This window comes from Thermobia domestica, chromosome 6, assembly GCF_964235325.1.
Source record: "Thermobia domestica chromosome 6, izTheDome1.hap1.1, whole genome shotgun sequence".
In the NCBI taxonomy this organism is placed as follows: domain Eukaryota; kingdom Metazoa; phylum Arthropoda; class Insecta; order Zygentoma; family Lepismatidae; genus Thermobia; species Thermobia domestica.
In genome coordinates, this window is record NC_137459.1 from 245,764,068 (window position 1) to 245,791,838 (window position 27,771).

At 37.3% G+C, this 27,771-nt stretch overlaps 1 protein-coding gene across 7 annotated transcripts in view; it reads left to right on the forward strand.

Moving 5' to 3' along the window:
• Positions 1–27,771, forward strand: part of LOC145688458 (uncharacterized) — a 150,045-nt gene that overhangs the window by 31,830 nt on the left and 90,444 nt on the right. For 5 of the 7 annotated variants that reach the window (XR_014131912.1, XM_081762715.1, XM_081762718.1 and 2 more), the window contains exon 3: positions 2,349–2,447. The gene's annotated coding sequence lies outside the window, so the exon portion shown is untranslated. The remainder of the gene's footprint in view (positions 1–2,348; positions 2,448–27,771) is intronic. The other 2 variants (XM_081762719.1, XM_081762717.1) reach the window with 1 other exon arrangement.

The following is a 27,771-nucleotide window of genomic DNA, read 5'->3' on the forward strand; positions in this document are numbered from 1 at the left end:
AAAATAAAGACAAAAGATATGGTAAACGCAGATCACTGTTGCAAACTTTTCGAGAAATAACGTGAAACGTGTTTAATGCAAACACCGTTGGCGCACACAGGGAGTGAGGTACTAACGTTTTGTACACCTTAAATTAAATATTGCCAAGAACTGCTTACACTGACGCCAAGTCTAGAAGTGTCCATTGAACAGTGTTGCTATCGACAGAACAGAAAAGTTGGGTTTGGGTTAGGTGGAATAACTCGGAAAAGGTCACTAGTGCTATATGCTTTAAAACCTATAATGCAAGGCGGTAGAGTATGAGAAGCATTATTATGGTTATGTGAGATCAAGAAGTCACGTACTGACTGAGATATTCGGTATCTTGTTAAAGCTCAAAGGTATGGTTTGTAAAATGTGGCAATGCTGCGTGTGCCAACGGCGCACAGTGGGGCGAAAAAGCAAAAAGCTGGCCAAAAGTAAAAAAACGAAAGTTAGTAATATAGAAATTTTTTTATGTACTTGGCTAGAGTGATGTTAGAAGGGCCCAAATCCATAAATAGAATAGGGTTTTTACTTTATTCCGACAACCTGAGCCACTCTTAAGTAGACCCTTCAGCAGGGCAAATGCGTAGAGAACAATAGAAGAATTGTGACGTGTCCGTTGAAACGGTTGTAACTTTCGAACGCGTTCATAGTTTTTAAATCTGTAAAGTTTTCCAATATCGTACTGGTAAATAGATTAAGTGTATGAAGTGAAAAATTAATAATAATGCTGTAATAATTTATAATTTGAATCGCAAGTCAGGCAAAATTTTCAAATTGTTTATATATTTTACTAACTTAAAGCGTTGAAAACATTATGTGCACCCTCGTGCACCACGTTCATATTTTGTCGAATGATAGTCTGAATATTAATTAATGCTGTCGACAAAAACGTAGCTGCCAAAACGTGCCAATTAGGAAGCATGTTGATGTTAATTATTGTTCATTTAATGTTACAGTGACAAGCCATTGTAGTTATCATACCGAATCAAATACCAATAACTTGTGTTATTTAAGTAATAATACATTTCTAATAAATAAGAACGAAACTAACAAATAATTGTTCATCAAAATATGTGAAAAAAGTGAATGTTGTTAAAGATACATTGTGAAAATTACGAAGTATGTCAACATTCTTTTTATTCCGCCATTTTGTTTCTTTCAACTTTAGGTGCAGAATCGTAATCAGCAACCTCAATAACCCCTTTATCGCCACTTTTGAGAACATTTCTACGACTTTTTCGACTTTTGCAACTTTTATTCCGCCACTTTGGATCCTCCATTTTGTTTTTTTCAACTTTAGTTGCAGAATCGTAATCAGCAACCTGAATAACTCCTTAATACTAAGTTTCATTCAATTTGAATATAGTTATCATATTTTGGCCAGCTTTTTGCGTTTTTGCCCCACTGTGCGGCGTTTGCATTTAACACATGTTTCACGTTATTTCTCGAAAAGTTTGCAACACTGATCTGCGTTTACCATATCTTTTGTCTTTATTTTTATTGTTGCTTCCAATGATCATATCCAATTTAAGTCATTCGATTTACAAAAAACATAATTTTCTCTTGGGCTGGCAACACTGTTCATCCGGTGATGTTTGTGAATACACAGGCAGGTGTCGTCCTTTCTCTAGTTGCTTCGTGCAAAGTTTCGTTTCACTGTCTCTTTTGGTTTCTCCCTTATTACGGTTGGACATTCTAAATTATGTTACAATATGAAAACGTCATTTCATGACTTTGTCGTCAAATCGGCACGAGTTAACATTCTCATAGAGAGCTGCTATTTCACTAATGCGTGTTTGTGGTCACATTTGGGGGGTGCGTATCGCAACACAAAATTACCTTATATAAGGGGCACCGTAATATATATACTGAAGCTGGAATGAAAAAAATGAATTTCTTGCCGGAAAACTTAAGCACCATCTTTTTATTATTATTTCTCTGTATTTTTAGGTAAAGGATTTATTCTATATAAAGAATTTAGAGATAAAGAGATATCTGCCACAAGCCACTTTGCATGTATTTTAGTCTTTCTCACAGTTACATAGCCTGTGTCGAGAGAAGGAGAAATAATAATGCATTTAAATAGCCACTTCAATGCTAAATTACGGGGAAAGTTTTGCCCTGTTTATGTGAAGTTATTTTGTTGTATGTCGTTCGTCTCCACAGGATCATAATTTGTTACGCAGTGTTGTTTATAGCGTATATGTAAACCATAACTTAAGGAGATAATACATGCAGATGACTTGCTTACGATGTGTTCTATGTAAATCTATAATCGTAAGTCTGATTTAAGGTTTTAAACTAACGTTTGTCATTTCCAGTTGTTCGTGTTGGGAGATAAGATTTTAATTAAACACTCTCATCAATGCATCCAGTGAGCAGAAGATCTTGTTCTTAACTACACATAGACGACGGTTAGTGTAAGTTGATAATAGTTCTTTTTATATATATTTTTTTTCTGGCAGTATAGACATACGTAGGTATGTTTTTGGTATATGATATTTTAACTTACCGTAATTCATACTTTGCTTAACTTTCATTCGCAGTTTAACTAATGTATTTAATGAGAGTGTAGATGCTTCTGAATAGAATACTTTCCTGGCTTTATTTTTAGAAATGAACAAACTGTTCGGGGTGGAAGAAAAAATGAATTTTCAAATTAGCTCTCAAGTGAAGTATACTACCCTCATGTTCTAGGTCTGAATATTTTGTCCACTAGGAGCATTTGTTTAAAATTCCGAGGTTGTTTCCTTATCTGTACTCAATCGTATTCTCATTTAAGGATAGTATGGTGATGTTTGAAACTTTATGTTGTTTTGTCTAGAATATTAGTTACAATTAATTTCAAATTAGAACTTCTTACAAATTTATAACAAAGTTTATCTCCATATTGCCATGTGAGACTTACGAAGGTACAACAATGGAGAAGGTGTATGAACATTGACTATGATAAATGTACAAGTATCTTCATCGTGAGTTTTTGATAAGTCAGGTTTTAACAGAGAAAAGATCATTCTATTGATGTTTAGCAAAGTTGCACTAGTCTTACATGGGAACATCAAAGACTATTATGACGAGTGGATGCTATTTGAATCACAAACACCGTGTGCATGGGTTTTCTCGGGTTCTCCCGTTTCCTCCCACTTTCTTCATTCCACAATTTCATTCATTTCTCATCATCACTGTCTCCTTTAGCCTAGCTGGCATAACTATGGGACGTAAAACTTAAAGATTTCATTTCATGTTTTTGCTGTTTGAATCAATAATACTGTTGATTTAATTAATGCATATATAGTAATTTTCTCGTAATATTCTTGTTTTAATTTTGTGTACGGATCATAGACAATGTATAGAGGAGAAGAGTCACATGTCAACTATTTTTCTGTAAAATTTTGGTCGTGAAAGACAATGGATATCTTATAAAGTTAACCAAAGACAAATATTTTTGTCAGTGATCCTATTTTTAAAATGTTCTAGCTAGCTAAATATCTATCGAGTCTATCGGGTGTTGAAGCTTAGGAAGGAGAAAGAAGAAAACTAAGCACGGTTAAAATTTGCTGCGTATTTTATTAATCACCCGAATAATGTTATGTATCTTACCAATTGAATGGATATATATCATATATTTTTTCGTTCTTAATCTCACCCATTGATTTATTTAAAAAAAAAAAATATTTGGTCATTTCGGGTTTCATCCGGGCTGAAACTAGATTTTGCATATAGAGGTTTCTATTAATGAGAGTATTAGCAACAATACAGTTATAGCTGATAGAATATATAAATAACGTACTTAAGTCAGGAAGTTCCATAACGTATTCAATGAATTTCGCGAATGTATTCTGCACATCATGATAGAAAATATTGTGTAGTGCAGGGTATTTCTCAAAGTAAAGATACTACTCTGGGAAAGTGTAGCAAGATCTGTTTACACTGTCATCTGAAAATCCATCACGTAGACAAATGTCGTGTCAAGCATTGACAGAAAAAGTAATTGTTCGTTAGTCAGTAAGACAGTGTTTGTAAAAGTAAAATACAAGGTAAATTGGGGACAAATAGAGCACTATCAAGTGATATCTAGCATATAAAAATCAAACTGCTACTTTTCATACCCACATATCTCATTACTTTATTTAACAAGCAATGAACAGGTAAATGTACCAGAACCATTGAGATTATAATAAGTATTGGTCTCTCAGCATTCTAATCACAGCGAGACGTCCGGTGTCCACACTGAGGTTCTCAATAGCCTCAAATTACTCATAGAATCATTAGAAAGGAAAGATATAAAACTTATGGAATGTTGAAAAAAGGCATTATCAGAGCTACAAGAACAGATCTTCTTCCTACGGTCTTTTAAAGAACAATAAGTTCCTTACTGTTCCGGAACTCTTGAGAAACCAGTAAATCAAAGAAAATTCAAACGTAATGTTAGTAAACATGTTTACGCTTTGCACTTTCCCTTTCTGGAGGGAAATTTATTATGGCAATGAAGTCCTTTTTGTTTTGCTTTGTTTTGTTTTGTTCCAAAAGTTTCCACTTTCTGATGCAGGGAAAGGGATTTTCTTGTTCTTTGTTTGAATAACCAAGACAGAGAAATCGTTATTATCTTATATGGAATACATCATAAGCTTGGACTTTAAAAAAGAATATATTGCTCATTTCCTAATTATCATCTGTGATGATAATATTCTGAGCAAAGTTTTGTGAATGACTAGTTTTCTCATCCTTTATTCTCTTAGTTTCGGGTACAATGATTTTCCCATTTCCGAGGTCGGCTTATTAGAGATTTCTCTTACATTCTGTATTCTCGGCCCTGGAATTGTGTCATATTTTGAACGAGTTTCTATTTGGTTTGCGGGATAAACGAAAGGATAGGTGGGATGGGGGTTAATTAGCTTTTACTTTTTCTATCAGGATTTTGTCCGTTGTTTAAATCTTACTCTGCTTTCTAACCGGTATTGTTGGCATGTTGTTGAGAATAATTCTTCCGTCACTAAATATCTTTCAACAAAATTTGTTTAATAAGCCGCCATAAAATACTGTTGTTCTTTTCCTTGCGTTTGCGTAAATATTTTGTTTCATTAATCTCAAAGTGGACTTAAATACTTTATGTACACTCATGTCCAAAATTACTGTCGCATGTCTATAAATATGTTATTGTAGGAATGTAATTTGATAACGAATTCGCCCGGTATTTCTTACAATGTTATTATCTGTATAATCGCCAAAGACATGTTTGTGGCAAATTTCATGTCAAAAGAGCAGTAAATAAGAACAATAAAACGAAAATAAAACTTTCTTGCCCATTTAGCAACATTTTGTTTTACTCATTGTAGTTTTCGTATTTATAATTCTTTTCGTATGAAATTTACTACAAATATACATTTCCCGATTATACACATAGTATTAAAAGTACCCTGCAAAATTATCAAATTATATTCTTACAAGAAGACAGTTATAGTTATGCGACGATCATTTTGGACATGAGTGTACAAAATTGAGTAACTTTGGATAAATCTGTATATGGAGATTCAAAACGTTAAACTTTTTATTTTCTAAAACATTGGGAAATTGATTTTATCTTCTACTCTGAAGTAACTGTGTTGTTATAAATATAAATTTCTTCATGTAAATATTATGCAGTAAATTCACATTAACATTATTATATGTGAATGATGTTCTTGCAATGGCTTTGGACTTACATCAGTGCTTGCGAATTGCATAAGAGCCATATAGCCAAACCTGATGATTATATGATAATGAAAAATAGTACGTGGTCGGCTCTTGGTTACATTTTACACGTAGCGGATGTTGCGTATAAGTCTGAAAAATTGCTGTGATTATTTTCCTTTTCGAGGGGTATTAAGTAACTAAGTGTTTAGCATATCGATTGTAAAATTGCAATTGTTTTAAGTATTTGACTGACTAGGGAAGGTCGCAAGGTGTTACTCTAACTTTATATCGATACTATGCTTCTACATATGAAACAATTACGCAAACGGAGAAATCCTCGATCGGAAGCGTGTTTGAATTACGAACGTTAGAAGTTCAAAATTGAACAGATTTTGCAGAAAGTTTGAAGTAACTATTTCTTGACATAGACGCTTCATTTTTGGTATTGGGGGGTTTTCTTGAGTGTCCAGTGCAATGATGATGTCAAAACATACACAATTTGCAAGATAAGGGTACTTATTGGGGAGGGGATGAAGGGTAATGGTATGTTATAACTTGCAAATTGCCTCGTATTTGGCACATGGGGTCGATAAGCTAATAAAACGTATTTGCTACCCCTATTCGAATGTATTGTCTTTCAGATATCCAATTCCTGTGTGGCCACCTTCAAATTGAACAATGATATTTGCCTCCGAAACGCTTTGCCAGGCGTGTGAAAGTCAATGAAGAACGCCGTGTTATTCATAATTAATCTTGTGATAATTTATATTGTGATGTTATTGCCTTCTGTAGGAAAGAGTGAGACCGATATTTTCTCGAAGGGCTCTGTCACCAATGTGTTGTTTTGCACAGATCAGATGTCCAGCAAAAATTTTGCACCTTGCGCACCACAACATATTATCACGTGTGGAAAACAAAAAATCAGTTTATTGTTAAAATGTAGTAAAACCAAATAAATTATCCACCAAAGGCTAGCACTGACAGTGAATACGAATATCAGCTTATACCACTGGCATTTCCTTTGTAATCAATCGCGGAACTATTTTGAGTGCTGCTCCAAACCCTGTCGGCCTACGCTTATGCACTGCGGAAGACGGTGCTTCAATACACCATTGCTTTTAGTTTTCTGCGAATTGAAATGAGGATTAGGGGAAAATATTAGTCAAACTCCAGGGAATATTTGAAGATATTTAGCGACAAAGTAAGCCGAAAAATTAAAAAAGAGATGATTTGCAGGAACGTGCGCTCACAGCTTTGAACAAGGTGACTTTTATTCTGAAGAAAACCAATGTTAGCATACATTGTCGCTAGCCGATTTTTTATTTATTTATTTATTTATTTATTATTATTATTATTATTATTATTATTATTATTATTTTTTTTGCAACATTTATCGCCGAATATCGTAAAATATTTCCTGAATTTTGGCCAATATTTTCCGACAATCGCTATTAAAATCCTTTGAATTTTTTTTTTTTTTTTTTTTTTTTAAAAGGTAGTGATGAGATGTTGGGAACACCCTTCCACAATGCATTAGTAGAGGCCGACTGGGTTCGGAGTCCCGTTCACGTTAGTTCAGCGACCAAGCGTTTAGGAGATAAACGCCATTGTTCTATTTGAAGGTGGCCACACAGGATAGTGGCATTTGAATGACAATACAGTCGAATAGGGTGGCAAATACATTTTATCAGCCTATCGACCCGGTGTGCCAAACAGACGGCAATTGGCAAGTTGTAAAACACCATTACCCCTCCCCTCCTCCCTAATAAGTACTCTTATCTTGCAAAATTCGTACGTTTTGACCTCACCGCTGTGCTGGGCATCCACGCAAACTCCCCGATACCAAAAATGAAGCGTGTAGCTAAAAAATTAGTTACTTCAAACTTTTTGCAGAATCTGTTCAATTTTGAACTTCACGCTTCAATTTTGAACTTCACGTAACACTCGTAATTTGAAAACGCTTCCGGTCGAGGATTTCTCCGTTTGCGTAATTGTTTCATATATGATAACGAGTCGATTGAGCATAGTACCTATACGAAGTTAGAGTAACACCTCGCAACCTTCCCTAGTGAGTAAAATCTAGGAACTAGAATTATAAAACAAGTTATGATTTGATCAGGATTATGTAATCAGTAGCGTATATGTTTCGTAACTAGACTGTTTCTAGATTTTGACGTTCAATGATCATTGACATGCTTTTCTACTTACAAACAAAGAAAACAATACTTCTTTTCCAGTTTACGAGCTAGTACTCGGATCCGAATGGAGAATTTGATTCTACGAGAAAAAAATATAGTTGTTAGGAAACTTTTTCAAATGTGAGGAATAAATAAACAAATAAATTACAAAGAATATCTTTGGGATGCTAAAAGAGAAAATCGGGTGTTTCAAGTCTTTCGAAGCACTTAGATAGTATATAGTAAGAACGAAGGAATCTCGAAGCGAAAGATAAAAGGAAATACGCACTAGAAAATAGTGCAAGTCACTCACACTACAAGAGTATATTATAATTGCTTTCGGTAACCTCTTCATCAGATAAGGAGAAGAAGAAATAGAGAGAAAATAAAATAAAAATTAAAGAACAGAAAAGTAGCCGTGAAGCATTCAGGTGAGCAGCATGTTGAATTCGATTAAATGGTAGTGTTACCAAGTTGAAAGTAGATGGAGTTCAATGGATGAAGATGAAACTAATAGGCTGATGAGTCGGCAAGAGTGGATGAAAGCGAAAGAATAAATTACGAGAAAAAAATCATATATGTGTATTATAGGGAGAGAAACAATTGAAAGATGGTAAAAATACACTGCAGTTCCCCTGAATTAGGGATACCTGTTGAGTATCAAGTAGCTGCTTCTTTGTCTTGATAATAGCTGCTACACAACAATACATAGATTCAACAGGTCTACGAAAGTGGTCTGGAGGTATAATCTGTCAAAACCTTTCGGAAATATCCTTAAATCAGTTAAGGACGCCGATGATGGACGATATACTTGCACACTTCTTTCAGAGTATCAGAGAGGGGTTTGATGGGACGTAAGTCCGGGCTTCTAGGTGGTTATTTTAACAAGGTGAACTACGTAAAATCCTCTTCAAACCAGGTGGTAGCCAACTGGGGTCTATAGCCCTGCTGGTACACCCCTTTTACATCCGGATAGCAAAAGAGCTTGAAAGGGTTTTAAGAGATCGCCTAGGTGTTCAATGTAGTGAGACTGTGTGATACATGCACCAAACATTGCCAAAAGAAAACCTCAGGCCATCACGAATCCTCCATGATTTCGTATAGTTCCAATCTGGCACGTTGGATTGGTGGCTTAATGGAGATTGTGCCATTTATGTCTTACAATCAACGTGATGCAATTGGAGGCTCATCATGCTTGCTATTCTCTTCCAGTAGTTAATAGTCCAGTCACAGTGTTCTGTGACCAGTGGAAGATGTTGGGCACGATGGCGTACATTGAGAAGTGGTACCCTCCTGAATCGTCTGCTTCTGGAGCCTATACTGTGAAGCGAACGCTGCACACGTGGAGTATGATTGCACAATTAGTCTGCTGACTGTCCAACAGGACCCCACTTCAGTTGATTTGTTACCTCTGCTAAGGTTTAGTGGAAGTGGCTATGTATGATATGGCTGAGTTTTCGAAGATCATGTTCATTCAGGTCCGCTTGTTATTTGCCGTTCGATCGATTACTCTTGCTTTTACTGCTATCTGTGTACTCTCGCCTCACTCTTGACACCATGGAATGATAAAGCCCCATATGTCGCAAGTTTCTGATATTAGATTTCCCTCGCGTGAAGTGCCTTATTTATCCACGATCGAAGGTGTCTAAATCGCGCGTTTGGCCATTCTGTCACTTTTATCAATTCCTTCGAGAGAACTAGTCTTGTATCTATATATAAGCTACGGGAGCGTCCGCACATACGCAGAAATGAGGCAACAGCGCCACGATGTTTGCATTACGTCTTCTACCCTAATTAAATGCTTTTAAAAAATAACATTTTCAAGTCCTGGTAACTTCGTTCCTATTCGTTCGAAGCCAAGTCATACCATGATCATGGTATTCAACATTAAAGTACTTTCGATGTGCGTTATCCTGTGTATCTCCGTTATGCTGCATTTGAGTTAGAAGCTTCCGAAATTTGGATGTTTGTGATACTATAACATCATTAGTTTGCAACACTGAATAATAAAACTGATATTTTATGTTTCACACATTGATTTGAAATACGTAATAATCTGACGTAGTGCCATTTGAAAAAATATAATTTCATATTGGGTTGGCAACACTGTTGAGTCTTTCTGTTTAATACATGCAAGGATGTCCCTCTTCTTATAGTTGCTTCGTGCGAAGTTTCGCTTTTCTCTCGCTTTTGGTTTGTCCGTTATAGCGGATGGACAAGATAAATTGTCCACTCTGTAGACGTGGCAATGATAATAGATTTACAAAGATGGAACAAACGCCAATCTCAAGCTTTTGCACAACTGAACACAAACAAAAGCGGGCCTAATTGCTGAACCATGCATAGTTTTTGAGATCTAGCATGAAACATATCAAAAGATGTAAATTTTCTGAGCTATGACCATCGTCACACGCGTGCTTTCTGCTCACATTGCTTATCTTAAAAATAATTATGGTTTGAACTGCACTGCGGTATTTGATGGGTATGGTGAAACTACCAAGAACACAAAAAAGTGCCTGAAGAGCTTGGAGATATGCCACAAAAAGATGCGTAGACTACGAGGTGAAGAAAGACGCCAAGTAATAGTTTCACAAGAACATTTTCTTTCTAACGAAAAAAAATCAAGTCAAAACTCATTGCCTTACTCACAGAAGAATCACAAAATCATTACATCAGCGTCTTGCAAGCTAAAGGCGATACTCAAAAATTCATTGTAAACACACCTATAAACGCTGCAAAATCACAACGAATTGCAATTGTCGGTGAGGACGTGGATTTATTAGTTCTTTTAATTTTCTTAACTCCAGACTTGAACGATGTAATCTTCGTTAGCTAGGAAGAGGAAAGGTATCCACTAAAACATACTCTGCCATGCAACTGAAGGAAAAGCACCCCTAATCTCAAAGAACAATTCCTCATGCGGTAAGTGGTACTGACACTTCAGCCTTCTTTCAAAAAGGAAAGGTCAAGACAATTGCACTACTTAACAAGGGAGAAGACATTCGAGATGCTGTAAGTATCTTCAATAATCCTGATGCTACTAAGAATGAGATTCGTGAAGCAGGAGAAATATTCGTCCTTGCATTACGGAGCTGACACATTAGATAAATGTCTTGATGACTACAGATATAAATGTTTAACAGAGAAATTGCAAAAAAAGGAAAATCGAAGTGAACTTAGTCTTCCTACGACTTCAGATGCAGCCTCCATGCACATGTTAAGGGTTTTCCATCAAGTGCAGTTATGGAGAGGGAAACAACTTGAACCTGAAGAATGGGGATGGAAAGCTCATGGAAACATTCTTCTACCTATCCCACTGACTCAAGCACCGCCACCTGACGAATTAATGAAACTACACCCTGATATTTATTAACCTTTAAGACATACGAATATGAAATTTTATACACATATTTACGAACCTCTCAAGTTCAAATTACAGTTCAAAGTTCAAATTACAGATGTTCAATATGTCCTCCATCAGCAACACGAACAATATCACATCGATACTCAAATTCCTTACATACTTGGGCAAGCATGTCCTGCGTCACTGATGTTATGGCAGTACGGATCCAGTTCTTCAACTTTTCGAGGTTCTGTGGGAGTGGTGGTACATAAACGTTGTCTTTAATGAAATCCCACAGGAAGAAGTCACAGGGTTGCAAATCCGGTGACCGTGGAGGCCAGCTGAGACATGCTAAGTCGCCAGCTCCTTGACAACCAATCCAACGGTTCGGTAGAGTTTCATTCAGATATTCACGCACTTGGCGACTCCAGTGAGGAAGTGCCCCGTCTTGGTCTTCGTGCAGCTTTGGAAACATCCAGTTTTGTAAGATAGCGAGATACTACTGACTGTTAACCATGTTTTCATTACAGAAGAATGGGCCGTAAACAGATGATCGGGATATCGCACAAGACACATTGACTTTGGGCGAATCTCGTACATGTTCAATGATTGCATGTGGGTTCTGTAGGCCCCAAATTCGAACATTTTGTTTGTTTACCTGACCACTAACACGGAAAGTCGCTTCATCACTGAACACGATGCGTTGTGCAAGTGTTATCATTGTCAACAGCATCCAGAATCTCGTTACAAACTGCTACACGTTTGCGTTTGTCATCAGGACGCAGAGCTTGTAACAGCTGTAACTTGTACGGTTTCATAACCAACCGACGTCTCAAAACACGCCAAATTGTTGTTGTCAGCACTTGTAACTCCTGACTGGCACGACGAGTTGATTTTGAAGGACTACGTTGGAAAGCAGTTTGAATTCGTGCAACACTTTCTTCAGGAACACGAGGGCGGCCAGGACTCTTTCCTTTACATACACATCCTGTATCTACAAACTATCGATACCATCTGCGAATGTTCCACCCATTCGGACGATCAATTTGGTACCTCAACCTGAAACGTCTTTGCATTGTAATCAGGGTGGAAAAAAATCATGATTTTTTTTTAAAAAAATCATTTTTGTTGATTTTTTTATTTAAATCGATTTTTTTGATTTAAATCAAATCTTTCTTCTCGCGTAATACAAGTCATCAACTGAAGATAAAACATTAGGAATTAATATTAAATGTTAATTATGCCATTTAAGTGAAAGTATTGGGCTTGAATTTTGAATTGATTGCCAGTCATTAACTTATTTCAATCCCAAATAGAGATGAAAGGGTTCGGAAAAACAGTCTTTTTTTGGGGGAGAGGGAGGAATCTCGGTTTTTTCTGCTTCCCTTTTTTGCTTGGGATTTTTTTTTCAAATTCTGCTTTAAATTGATAAAGCAGGTTTTGTTTCGCTTTTCTACAATACAAAAACTCATTTAAGTAGTAGTGGATGCAGATAATACAAAACCTCGAAAATAAACATTAATTTCGAAAACATACTTCAAACAATTTTAATTTTTATTATGAATCCCAAAAATTAATCCATGTATATAATAAGTTGCAGTTAAGTTTTAACTTTCTTATGCATTATAAGCAATATTTTTTATTGTGGATTAAAAATACAAAAACAAGAAAAAAACTGTTACATGACACATAGAATTTATTGTACTATGTGTGTGAGTTCAAACAAATAACACATCGGAAAGATAATAATATATTTATTGAACAAACGCACAATACAAATTTAAGTTTTGACGCCGTAGCCTTTTCAAAAATAACATGTTCTTTTCTTTGTTCATTACGTACATCAAGTGGCTCAATTGGTACAACGTTGGCTTCGCATTCGGGAGGTCATGGGTCCGATTCCCGCTGCCGACCATCCTGACTGGAGTTTTTCTGACTGGAGTAGCCTCTGAGCTGCATCTGGTGATTGTTAAATAAATAAATAAATATCATTCCCTCGTCAATCTGTTATAGCCTATAAGTTTATTATGTCTGACTTCCGAGACTTTCATAAACATTCGTACTAGAGTAACAATGAAAAATAATCATTGTTTTATTACAATTTAACGTATCACTTTAAAAGACTGAAAAAATGCAATCTTTGTATGGGAAGCTCAAAAATCACCTAATTTGTTAATGCATCTCTTGCTTCCGCCTTTGCTACCCCTACAGAAACTTCTTTGAAATGGAACAGAAATGTTGAAAATGTATTTTCTATTCATTTATTACATACGTAATAATCTCTTACCACCTATCAGGTGCTTCGGACCTGCAAAATCGGTAAAGTCCCAAATTCCGTAATGCACTAACTGTTCCTTAAGCTTGTTTACAGTCAGGAAAGTACTGAATTTTCTGTTCATGGATCATATGCGTAATACTGTTCATCTGAGCGTTTGGTTTCTAAGGCTTTGGAATATATAACCACCATCACAGTTTACCCAGTCCTGAAGGTTTCTGAATTTTTAACAAGAATTCAACATGTCATTACGGAACTTTCCCTTAAGAAAAGAAAGACTACGAAATACATTTAAGTGAAGCACAACAAACATGAGTGAGTGGTTAGCTTTTCCGCTTCTATTGGGAAATCCGGGATTCAGTCCCGCATTTGACCATTCCGACAAAAGTTCTTAACTCCATATGTGAATGTAGAGATAGTGCGTGTACTGTGATTCCTGGCTGATTTCATTTCTTATGTTTTAAATTGTTGTTATTACTAATTACCAGCAATGACGGATTTGCGAAAGGGGAGAGGGTGGAGGTGTATTTCGGCCTGAAGCCTGTTCTCCGAAATTACGGAATTTCTAAAACAAACGAAATTTTAGTTATGTCTATACTCATAAACTTCAAGCTCCCCTCAAATGAAAATCAGGCATTTTTTAAAGAAAAAACTAACCATTAATAAGAAAAAACCCTCCGAAAACAACTTTTCTAAATCCGTACTGATTATTTGTATAAAATGGTATTCAAGGTTGCATCCGGAAGATTATTGGTACATCATTACACAGCTACAGTATAACAGAAATGTGGAATCATGCTGTGACGGATATATTGAAAAACATAAGTTTTAACTATGTGCTAGAAACTAGAGTACTAAGCTCTAAGAAATGAAACACGAATAACTAAAAATGAAATGATCTAAAAAAGAAAAAAATGTAGATAACTCAAAAGTTAAAATAGTTATATAGCCTCTAAAACTGCTCTCAAATACTACGTACTTAATGTTTAATTCATAAAACATGTACTCCATCCATCATGATGGTGAATTCTAGAGGGAAATATGGCATTTAGGTGATGAAATCTTGTTTAACTATATAGTATACTATAAGAAAGCTATTTAGATAGAAAAATCATGAAAATGAAAAAAAAGCCAAAATTTCCGTTTTTCCCCTAAAAACCGGCTTTTTGTGAAAAAACATCAATTCAAAAAAGCCGGCTATTTTGTATCTCTAATCCCAAACAATGTTTCTTAAGCACTAGAAAAAGTATGGCAACGTTTATCAACATGATACTTTTTTTTGACAAAAGTTACTCATATTTGGCAGAGGCATACCTTTAAAAAAATTGGAAGTAGCTTGCGGCACGAAATACATATAAAATACGCAAATTTCGCCTAAAGTTATAAAATCTAAAATAGATTTAAGTTTCGGAGAGGGAATCGGACCCCTTTATAAATACGACCCTATTATTTGGGAACAAACAAATAGACGCGAACACAAAAGAATTTTCGTCTTAAATGTCCATGGTGATTTTCTCGTTGGAATAGTTAACGATTTAAAAACCTTATGTTACGAAGATAAGAAAGCAGAATTCCTCCGTTACCCGTTCAAAACGGGATTTTCTCTAATCATCCTCTACATGAAACACTCGTTTTCATACTGTGCTGTACATACATTAGCATCGTATTGTATTATGATTATCTTCCATAACTGAAATAACACAACAGAGGCTGGATTTTACTTATTTTTACTTTAAATTACCGTAATTTAATTTGGAATTTGATTTAAATCAACGATTTTTATTTAAAAAATCAAGTGATTTAAATCTCGATTTAAATCGTGATTTAAATCAGACTGATTTAAATCAATCCACCCTGATTGTAATCACGGAATTGCACTCCGCAAACTCGAGAACACAAAATGATTTCTGCTGCGGAGTAGCCATTTTAAACATATGACGGCTACCAAGCAAAACAGAAGACAACTGACATCTAGCGGCTATTAATATAAACTAGACTATGTATTCGTTTCTTCAATAGCCGAGCCGAGGCGCAGCGATCGAAAGTTTGGACAAAATAATTCTTCGTAATATGTATATTCTTTTTGAAATGGTGTAATTTCATGCTCCTGCACAAAAAAACTGTGAAAGTCGTTGTTTGTGCAAAAAAAAAAAAAAAAAAAAAAAAAAAAGCACGGATGACATGCACTGATCTTGGTAATCAACCTGCAATAGAAATAATGGATAATAAGAATGAAAGTGGAAATTAGAATGATGATTACATTCATGGATTAGGCCTCCAGGGGAAAGTGGGAAAACGCGCCAGTTAGCCTTACCTCTCAATATGGTCAAGGTGATGAGGTCTTATAAACATCATAAGTAATATCTGCGCTTGCGATGTATAAATCACGAAGTGGAAAACATCTTTATTAGCAAAGGAGATAGAACTAGATAAGGAGGGAACATTTCTATGCTCTCAAATACACAAGAAATACTCTACAGTCCATCCTTTATAATAAAAAAATCAGTTGGAGATTAATAGTCAATTATTCTATATAAATACAATATTCCGCTAACAGAGACAACTTTCGGCTGATTTATAATTTCAAGACATGAAAACTGACCACAATTTCTGGAGAACCATGAGTATTGAAGAAAACTGTGAAAGTTCTATTTAATGGAAAATTTTTTACTCTTCCAAAAAGGCTCAGTTAATTTTCTTTCTAAACTTAACCGTTTTTTGAGAAACTAGCCGAAAACCGAATGAAGATGCCTGATCGTCCACCATTTTTTCAAGATGGCGGCGTCAGCACGAGTCGGCTCATTCAGGACTTTCAATATATTGATGAGGACCACAATTACAACAATATTCTGAAGAGAAAATTGCATTACTTACGAGCAAGGAAGAAAATCAAGTATATCTTGAGGGGTGCCGATGTGCTCACCACACATCACCTCATCAAAAATGCCGTGTGAATGGTGATAGAATATTTTTGAGGGAAACGTAAAAGCTCTGTCTAATAGGAAATTTTCTGCTCTTTCAAATTGGTCTAGTTCATTTTCTTTCTAAAATTAACTGTGTTCGATAAATTAGCCGAAAACCGAATAAAGATGTGTGTTCGTCCGTCATTTTCCAAGATGGCGGAGTTAGCACAAGGCGGATCATTCGGACTTTTAGTATGTTGATTAGGACCACTATTACAACAATCCTGTGAAGAGAAAAATTCATTACCAATTATGTCCACGAGAGATACCTAATTCAACTTGTCTATAATGGGAAACGCAGGTAAGAACACTCACTAGAAATTCACAGACCTGACCCAAAGTTGGTACGCAAGTTGATGACGCTTGTTGGATATCCCGAACAAGTTACATAAAGTGTTCAAAAACATAGAATACACACTCCAAGCAGTAGTTCCGACAAGTGTCCTGTTGTACAAATGCTGAATGTCTGGGGTTATGGTATCTCACGTCCGCTGTAGATCTTGGCATAGCTGAGCGATAGTCTTTGTCAAAGTGAGGCTTGCGTTTAAGCAATCTACGTAACATCATGTCCCACACGTACCCGACAGTGCTTAAGTTCGTAGACCTAGCATGTCAATGTAGGAGTATACCGTGTAGAATACCTGAGTTGCCCTCGGTGAGAGAACGTACTTTGTGTCACTGGAAGATGGGTTCCGCAAAGTATCGGGATAAGATTTGAGGACAGGATTGACGACGTCACGAATGTACAGTACTTGTACAATCTACTAGTAACATTCTTCTGAATGAAAACCAGGTGCAAACAGGATCTATAGCTTATAGCCCCCATACGTCGGAACACACACTAGATTTTCCCACTTACATGCACACCTACGGACACTCACATGTCTGACAAGTAAAGGTTCTCTCCCAAGAATCGGGGATCCGGAAACTGCGCATATATTTAGATAGAGGAGGTCCACGAAGGAATACTGGTGAAATATTCCTGGCAGACAGCAAAGGATAAATCCAATATGGCCCCCCGAAGGTCATGGCAATCGACTTTTGCAAGCAACCTCTCATCCACTTCCTATGGGCAGATTAACTTAATGTTTTGCAGATTGATATTTGTATGAACACTACACATCTATTGGTTTGAAATTTCGCGGACGTTGACGTATTGAACCCAATATGGCCGATCAAAATGTCAATGTGTCAACGACTCGTGTCTGAAAAACGAATTGTTCTACGCAAGTACAGTATCACTACACGTGTACGAAAACATTAAACGGTTCAACATATCGCCATCTGAAAACCAATATGGCCGAACAAAATCCTGAACCAAACAGCTCGTACTACAAAAACGAAATTTGGTGTAAAGGTCCATTACCACTAGTAGGTGAAGAAAATAATACAAATGGATCACAATTTCTACATCGTGTATCCAATATAGCCGCGAAATACGCATATAAAATATGCACTGTAAACAGTTCAGGTAGTTTCGCATGAAAATCACCTACACTTCACTGAAGCAGAATTTGTAGGTGAAATGCTAGTAAGTTAAAAATGTTGCCAGTGCCTAGTGTTATCTGTTTCAAGTGTTACACGCAAACATATACTGTCCATTTGTGAAGATCTAGAACGTACTAGCCACAAACGTCCTAGAATACTCGTCTTAAAGTTTGCAAACCATATCATATATAACAAAAATCGCCCTTGCCAACACTGGCACCGTGACTACACAGGTAACATCGTGGTTTACGATCCAAGGGTCCTATGTTCGAACCCGGCGCAAATCAAAAACATATTTTTCGTTACTCACATAATTATTAATTATTCTATACATTGTTACAGCAAACTAAATATATATTGGTCCATTTATCATTCATGGAATGTTTCTGTTGAAAGTCATACAATTATGCCGATGAAATTACGGCATATGTTTTGGTGAAATTGTGGCGTCAGAGTGCCATATATTTCACCAAAATTTAACGGTATAACTTGTAGAGTGTATAAAAATAAGTGTTAGGTCAAATGGTGTAGATACAGGAAACAAAGTAGTCTATGATGCGCTACGGAAGTATATTAGGTGTTACATGTACTCTCGCAACAATCGGGAATATATGCTCGGAGAAGACGTGGCAAGATTGTGTAAAGGAAGTTATGCGGCAGAGTGCTGTTACTGTGGATATGGAACAGAATTGAAATAGTTGGAGAGCAGCAATCCGAAAAGCCGACCCCAGGTAACTGGGATAAGTTTTAGAAGAAGAAGAAGTAAAATTCGAAAACCAAATAGCTGCAGACATCAAAGTGTATAGGAGCTAGAAAGGTCTACAGCTAACATTGTATCGATTGAAAATCGTATTAGCACATTATTCCTGAACTTTTGCAATGGCTACGTTGCTCGAATCAATAATTTGGGGCCGTCGGAAAGACCAAAACGCGAGGAGTTAAGGCTGTTTCATACCACGAAAAACAATCACTAGTTTTACGGTTTTTCTGTAATATTTTCAAAATTGATAAAGATAATGAAAAAGTGTTAGTAGGATGTCTAGACAGTGTTATTCTGCATATGATGTGGTTATCGTGGGTGAATTACTCGCTTTCGTTTTGAAGCTATTTGTAGAATTGAATTTGTTTTCAGTGCTACAAATAACTTCAAAACAAAAGCAAGTAATTTACTTGTGATAACCATATTACATGCAGAATAATGTTGTCTAGACATTGTACTAACACTTTTTGATTATCTATATCCATTTTGAAGATATTACAGAAAAACCGTACAATTAGTGATTGTTTATTTTAGCGATATAAAAGAGCCTTAAAAAACGAAGCGAATAATAAGGAATGACATGATTCCAAATATGATGTGTTTTCTGCTACTGACGTCATCCTGATGGAACTTTCTCGTAACAACTCATTTCGGATAGGTCTTTGCCAGCAGTCGCTCTGATTCAATCCATATACAGAATATAATATGTTTTTGTGGTATGCAGCCAATAAAGTCTGAAAAAGGCCCGGAAGACAAGACTTCTAAGGTTAGATGTCGATACTCTGGGTGAGTGGCTCCGCCAACTTCTGGCATTCGCACTGGGCGGAGTTCCTCGCAGTGCTTGCATTAATGTGCTGCCACTATTCAGTTGACGTTCATCGGGTAAATATCGTTCTTTGGTTTCTGGTGTTGCCAATTAAGTTAACCGAAACCAAAGTGTCGTTGCGAAAGAGAGTTGCATAACAAGAATATGCCACATGTAATTTGTTGCAAATTGCATGCAGTAAATTACGTGTAAGAAAAACATTCATTGACACTATTTGAGGAAATAAATAAATACTCATATTTTGCTTTTACTATCACGAGTGCTTTTTTGTTTCGTACTTTTGTATTAGATAGTTTGGAGGGTAGGAAGGGGCGTGTTGCTAACCATTGGAAGAACACGTGCTGAGGCGGAAAGTAATCCGTCTAACATTGCTTTTAATGACTTTCGCTTGCTTTCACAATACCGATTCAAATTGGGGTACGATATTCTCTTTTGTTGTCTTGTGACTTTCCTTACTTGTTTTCAGTTAGACAAATGGATCCAAAGGTCGTGGTTTCCGCTCTTGTGAAAAAGTATGGTTCTGCTGAACAGGAAATGAACTAAAGAGAGATGATAATCTTCAACCAAATTGTGTTGCTTTTGCCAGACGATATGGATGTGGTTGAAGAGATCCATACAATGGGATTTATGGGTGATTGTGCAGGCAGTGATGATGAAATGGATTTCGGAGATGACGATGATGATGATGTGGAATTCACGTCATCTTCACAGGCTTCACAATCATCAGAAGATTCTTCCGGATCTGATTGGGCTTCCTCCCCAAAAGGACAACGAACTGTTCTGGATGATAAGTATAAGAAAAGAGCGTTCTTTTACTGGACTACCGATTCACGTGGCAGGATACTCGACAAGAGGAGAAAAGGAGCGACTGTTATGCATCAATTCAAATTGATCAAAAATATGAACACGTTGTATGAGTATGAGAAGGTTCGTAATGAACGAAATCCAACGATGCAAGCGATAAGCAAGGCTGTGCTGCAGAAATTTGAAGAAATGATGGAGAAATGTGTCATAATACATGATCGTATACTGCGTTTGTGGGCCTTGCAAACGAAAGCAATCATTGATCCACATAACATAATTGCTTAAACTTTAAGGCATCGAAATCCTGGCTTCTTGTATTCAAGCGTCGTAATGGGATCGTCAGTCGTGTTATAACCCATCTAGTCAGCAAAAATTGGAGATCAAAAGAGATAGGCCTTGCAAAGGCGGCCGATGATTTCGTAACGTCAATTCGTGAGCTTATATCGAATGAAGAACTACAGCCAGAAAATATATTAAATGCAGACCAAAGCCGATTTGAGAAGGAACTGCACTCTTCTCGGTCTCTTCGTCGTTGTGGAACAGGTAAAATCCGTGCTTCTGTTGGCTCAATTAGCGCCACTTCGCACTCGCATATGATCTTTCCTGTAATCTCAATGGCTGCGGAGATAATGCGACCTATGTATGTATTGATATCCGAGTCCTGGATTCTTCCCTGCTTCGAAACCAGATGACCCGCCGAACATCAAATCCTTGAGCTCCTCTGTGGCTAAGCGGTTAGCGTACGCGCCTTTGGCGTGGGAGACCCGGGTTCGATTCCCGGCGGGAGCTCATGTGGTTCGGATTCCACGTTAATCAGTAGGTCCACGTCTCATATAGCCTCGCTGCTGAACGGGACGTTAAACCCAAAAACTCAACTCAACTCAACTCATCAAATTCTTCGCCGGAAAGTCGGCAAATAGCCTAGTATTTCTCCAAATATTTCAAAGATTCTGCTCTAATTTGATTCTTGGTCAGCAAATAAGGATGACAGCCTTACCAGTCAGACTGTTCCAGAATCGATTATGCTGAAAAAATATCTCATTCCTGGTGGGTGTACTGGCTTAATCCAGCCTCTGGATGTCCATTTCTTCCGACAGTACAAGTCATTCGTAAGGTACATAACTGATTCAGTGCTTTCAGAGTCGGAGGAACAAGTCTGGCACCGTGACAGTTTTTTAAGGCTTCAGTCACTTACTTTATACCAATTTTCTGCACCACGTTTCAGAAACATGATTCGTTTTGCCTTTTACAAGGATGGATACTTGAAAAGGAGCCTGGAACATGGATAACACCACATGACTTCTGCTCTGGCCCTATATTGAACGACAAATGCCATATATCTGACACACTAACTAACTAACTAACTCTATGGCCTATGGAACCCGGAGGTTCAGTGCCGCGTTCACAAAAGCTCTCCACTGACTTCTATCCTTAGCTAATTGGATCCAGTTTCTACTTTGTATTCCTATCTCTGCGAGATCCATCTTAATATTATCCTCCCATCTGCGCCTAGGCCTTCCTAATGGTCGTTTTCCTATGGGTCTACCAGTCAAGACTTTGAAAGCGTTTCTACTTTCTTCCATTCTAGCTACATGACCTGCCCACCTAAGCCTCCTAGACTTGACGACCCTAACAATGTTGGGTAAACCGTATAAACTATGTAGTTCCTCGTTATGAAGCTTCCGCCATTCCCCATTCTCGTTCCTCTTGGGTCCGAATATTCTTCTCAGGATCTTGTTCTCAAATACTTTCAGTTTATGTTCTTCCCTCAGAGTAAGCGACCATGTTTCGCAACCATACAGAACAACAGGCATGATTATCGTTTTATATATTTTAAGCTTCAAATTCCTCGACAGAATTCGCGACGACAAGAGATTTTGAACCGAATAGTAACACGAATTCCCTGCTTTTAGTCGACATTTAATTTCTTCGTGAATATGATTTTCGTCTGTTAATATTGATCCTAAATATTTGAAAGTATCCACTTTATCAAAAGTATTATTTAATATTTTAACGCCTCCACAATTTGCCGTATTACGGTCCCGACGCACTTCCATGTATTTAGTTTTCTCTGCATTTACTTCTAAACCCATGTCCCTGCAAGCGTTTAATAATATCTCTGCATTTATTTCTACTGTTCTCCTATCATCCCCTATTAAATTTACATCATCAGCATATGCCATAACCTGGTGAATGCCGTTCAACTCTAGGCCCTGGTTGCTATCTTTGATTTTCCTTATGGCGTATTCCAGCACAAAGTTAAATAATAATGGCGACAACGCATCTCCTTGTTTCAGGCCATTTTCGACGTGGAAGCTCGTGGACAAAAATTTTCCTACCCGGACTTTACTTTGGGATTCACTTAAACATATCTTAGTGGTGGACAAACACCGTGCTCGTGGGTTTTCTCGGGGTACTCCCGTTTCCTCCCACTTTCTTCATTCCACCATTTCACTCATCTCTCATTATCACCGTCTCCTTTAGTCTAACCGGCATAACCGTGGGACGTAAAACTTACAGATTTCATTTTTTCACTTAAACATATCTTAATTAATCTAATTAGCTTTCTCGGTATTCCAAGCTCTGTAAGAACGTTGTATAATGTTTCTCTCCTAACCGAGTCGTAAGCCTTTCTAAAATCAATAAATAGTTGATGTACCGGGGTATTGTATTCCCACTTCTTTTCGAGTATTTGGCGAATGGTAAATATTTGGTCGATAGTTGATCGATTTCGTCTAAATCCGCACTGATAATCTCCAATAATTTCATCTGCGTATGGGGTCAATCTTGTTAACAGAATATTTGAAAGGATTTTATAGGATGTTGACAGAAGAGAAATGCCTCGATAATTATTACAGTCAGTTTTGTCGCCTTTCTTGTGAATTGGAACAATGATTGACTCTTTCCACTCTTGTGGCAATTCTTCCTTGTTCCAGATAAGGAGAATGAGTTTGTGTATCTTGTTCCACAATTTTTCGCCTCCAGCTAAAATTAACTCAGCCGGAATTTCATCTACACCCGGAGATTTGTGTTTCTTTAATTTCTTTATAGCGGCTTCCACTTCTATTCGATTGGGTTCTGGAATATACGGTTCTGCGGTGTGTATCTCCTTTTCTCCACGCACATTAGTTTTTGGCTGCGTGTTCAGCAAATCGTCAAAGAAATCTTTCCATCTATTTAAGAGGCTATCCGTATCAGTGAGAACTGTTCCGTCAGATTTCTTTAATATATAAGCACGAGGTTGATAGCCTTTCTTAAATTCGCTGATCCCCTTATACATGTCCCGAATATTTTTATTTTTACTATTATCTTCAAGTTCCTTAATTTTAGCTTTCAAAAAATCCCGTTTCTTTGTTCTAAAAGTTTTGGAAGTTTCCCGCCTGATATCTGCGAAATTTTGTGTAGTTATTTCATTCGGATTTTGTAGCCACCGTAATTTTGCCTGTTTTCTCTTCTCTACTAGTTTAATGCATTCTTGGTCGAACCATGGTTTGTTCCTACGTATTTCCGCGTGTCCCAGTTTTTCTATTGCTGAACTTTTAATGCTATCTCTAATTTCAATCCAAGTATCCTCAACACTAGTGCACTCCGAGTCTTCTAAAACCGAGAATCTATTCGAAACTTCAATCTGGTATTCCTCTCTTACCTGGCTCTCTTCTAATTTCTTTAAATTAAATCTCTCCGTTTTCGGACATTGAGTATTACCTTTATTCAACGATAATCTCTCCCGTATTATCGCTGCTACCAGGTAGTGATCAGTGTCACAATCAGCCCCTCTAAACGACCGGACGTCAATTATGCTAGATTGTCTTCTTCTATCTACTAAAACGTGATCAATTTGATTATGTGTTTTTCCGTCTGGTGATGTCCAAGTGTATTTATGAACGTCGCGATGTGGGAATTTTGTACTCTTCACGATTAGGTTTTTGGATGTTGCAAAGTTCACGAGTCTAACACCGTTGTCATTACTTTCCTTATGCAAACTTTCGTTCCCTATAATCGGTTTGAAAATATCCTCTCGTCCTACCTTCGCATTGAAATCCCCTAATAGAATCTTCATATGATATCGCGGGAGTTGGTCAAATATCCGTTCCCTCTTCTTCGTAAAAACTATCTTTTATATCGTCACCCTTATCTTCAGTTGGAGCATGTACATTTAAAACAATAATATCACACCACCGTCCCTTAAGAGTAATAAAAGAAAGTCTGTCAGTAACAAATTCAACCCGTTTAATTGCTGGTAATATTCGTTTGTGAACGAAAAACCCTGTTCCTAACTGGTGATTTTTATTTCCTTCCCCGTAAAAGAACGTAAAATTTCCGGAATTCTCAGATCCATTTCCTTCCCACCTAACTTCCTGAACTCCTACTAAGTCCATCCTGTATTTATCTAACTCACTCGTTACAGATTTTAACGCGCCTGCCCTATAAAGACTTCTAATATTCCATGTTCCAAATCTCATGTCCATTTTCTTTTGCTGATGTCGTGCCAAGTTATCAGTCCTTGTCCGAGGCTTTTGTGAATGTTTCTGAACAAGTACCTTTTTTTTACAGGATGAGGGTGTTAGCCTTACCCAAACCCCCAAGCTGGAGGACCACTCCTAGTCGTCTGTCCGCGACTGCTTATTCAGTATATTCGCAGCTAACCTCTATATCTAGAGGCCTTCTCCTCGATCCGCAACCTGAGGACGCGCCATGCAGTGGTGACAGGAACCCACGTTATATCTGACACACTTGCATTTGTAAAGTGTGCTCACTGCGAGCAGGGTGTTTATAGACCATTCCTTCTTATCTGGTCTCTATATTGACTGCACATAAACATTCCTTTTTATTGACTTCATGTACCTTCATTCCATTACAACCAACATAAAACTTCGGAATTCTTGTCTTCTGGGACTTTTGTCATATTTCGTATGCCTGTATATAAACATTTCATACCGTAGAAGCTCTGGTATAACGTGCGAATAAGGTTTTCCATCGACTAAAATATTAATCTTTATAATTCTTACAATTGTTATAACCTTTAATATATATGCACCTTTTAGATTTCTTCCCCGAGCACACCGTGTGCGTGGGTTTCCTCGGGGTTCTCCCGTTTCATCCCACTTTCTTCATTCCACCATTTCATTCATTTCTTATCTTTACCGTCTCCTTTAGCCTAGCCGGCATAACCGTGGGACGTAAAACTCAAAAATTTCATTTCATTTCATTTCTTCTCCGAGCATATATTTCCGATTGTTGCGAGAGTACACGTAACACCTAATACGTACTTCCGTAGCGCATCAGAGACTTCAAACAGTTTCTACTTTGTTTCCTGTATCTACACCATTTGACCTAACACTTATTTTTATACACTCTACAAGTTATACCGTTAAATTTTGGTGAAATATATGGCACTCTCACCCCACAATTTCACCAAAACATATGCCGTAATTTCATCGTCATAATTGCATGACTTTCAACAGAAACGTTCCATGAATGATAAATGGACCAATATATATTTAGTTTGCTGTAACAATGTATAGAATAATTAATAATTATGTGAGTAACGAAAAATATGTTTTTGATTTGCGCCGGGTTCGAACATAGGACCTTTGGATCGTAAACCACGATGTTACCTGTGTAGCCACGGTGCCAATGTTGGAAAGGGCGATTTTTGTTATATATGATATGGTTTGCAAACTTTAAGACGAGTATTCTAGGGCGTTTGTGGCTAGTACGTTCTAGACCTTCACAAATGAACAGTATATGTTTGCGTGTAACACTTGAAACAGATAACACTAGGCACTGGCAACATTTTTAACTTACTAGCATTTCACCTACAAAATTTGCTTCAGTAAATTGGAGGTGATTTTCATGCGAAACCACCTGAACTGTTTACAGTGCATATTTCATATGCGTATTTTGCGGCTATATTGGATACACGATGTAGAAATTGTGATCCATTTGTATTATTTTCTTCACCTACTAGTGGTAATGGACCTTTACACCAAATTTCGTTTTTGTAGTACGAGCTGTTCGGTTCAGGATTTTGTTCGGCCATATTGGTTTTCAGATGGCGATATTTTGAACCGTTTAATGCTTTTCGTACACGTCTAGTGATACTGTACTTCCATAGTACAATTCGTTTTCCAGACACGAGTCGTTGACACATTGACATTTTGATCGGCCATATTGGGTTCAATACGTCAACGTCCGCGAAATTTCAAACCAATAGATGTGTAGTGTTCATACAAATATCAATCTGCAAAACATTAAGTTAATCTGCCCATGGGAAGTGGATGAGAGGTTGCTTGCAAAAGTCGATTGGCATGACCTTCGGGGGGCCATATTGGATTTATCCTTTGCTGTCGGCCAGGAATATTTCACCAGTATTCCTTCGTGGACCTCCTCTATCTAAATATATGCGCAGTTTCCGGATCCCCGATTCTTGGGAGAGAACCTTTACTTGTGAGACTGTGTACGAGACAAAAACGAGGCACTGAATACCACTGCCTTCCGTTTGCCTCACTACTGCAGTCTCTTTCAACGCCGCCGAAGACATTTCCGATGATGAGTAGGTATCAGAGGTAATTATGCCATAGGAAAGCGAAAACTTATACCTACTCCCAACAATCTATTTTTGAGTGTTCGTACGTTTGCATGTGGATCCATGGTGGTTCTGATTGCACTGGCGTTCGCTATTCTATTAGTTAAGGCAGCTCGAACAATCCTTCTATACAAAGGCTCCGCGGTACGTTCCGAGGGCACTGCTGGTCACGTCTGCTTTGGGAACTCTGCTTCCCGTCGTAAATACCACCAATGGACGCCTGACCAATCTTGACTCACGTAAGCGACAATTCTGCGGAAGACCGGGCCTTTCGCCCTCCAATATATGTTCACGTTTAATCACTTAGTTTGACGATATGCGTTTGCTAACGTCGTCCTTTCAAATCGAACAGTGATCCATACCCAGCTTCATTTGTCTTGTTTACTATACCTTTACACTACTAGCAGCAGCATCTCTACAGGCACTACGCTTAGCCTATCCTCTTATGTGGCCAGTGTGCTGGGAACTTCAATCTAATGTCAACATGCCCTTTGCAGCCATGTTCTGTGATGTGAATTTCGTTCGAATCGGACGATATATACACGGGATGTTGTTAAATGCATTTCCATGGGTGTAGCTGTGTGACATGTGTATGGCGGTAGGTGACTGTAAGTGACTGATCTTACTCTGTTTTTCTGAAATGTCTTGCAGCAAGATGAAGAAAAATGTGCTGTGTTTCGACAAAGTGTGAAATTCTCAAATTAAGTATTTAAAATGAAAGTAAAATGATTTTAAGGTATTATGCTCTTCGTAAATTGAACTGAAATAAACGGAATCCAAATATATTTTCTCCGTATGGGAGTTTAGTTTCTAAACAATTATTGAGTCACGGAAATACTGTAATAC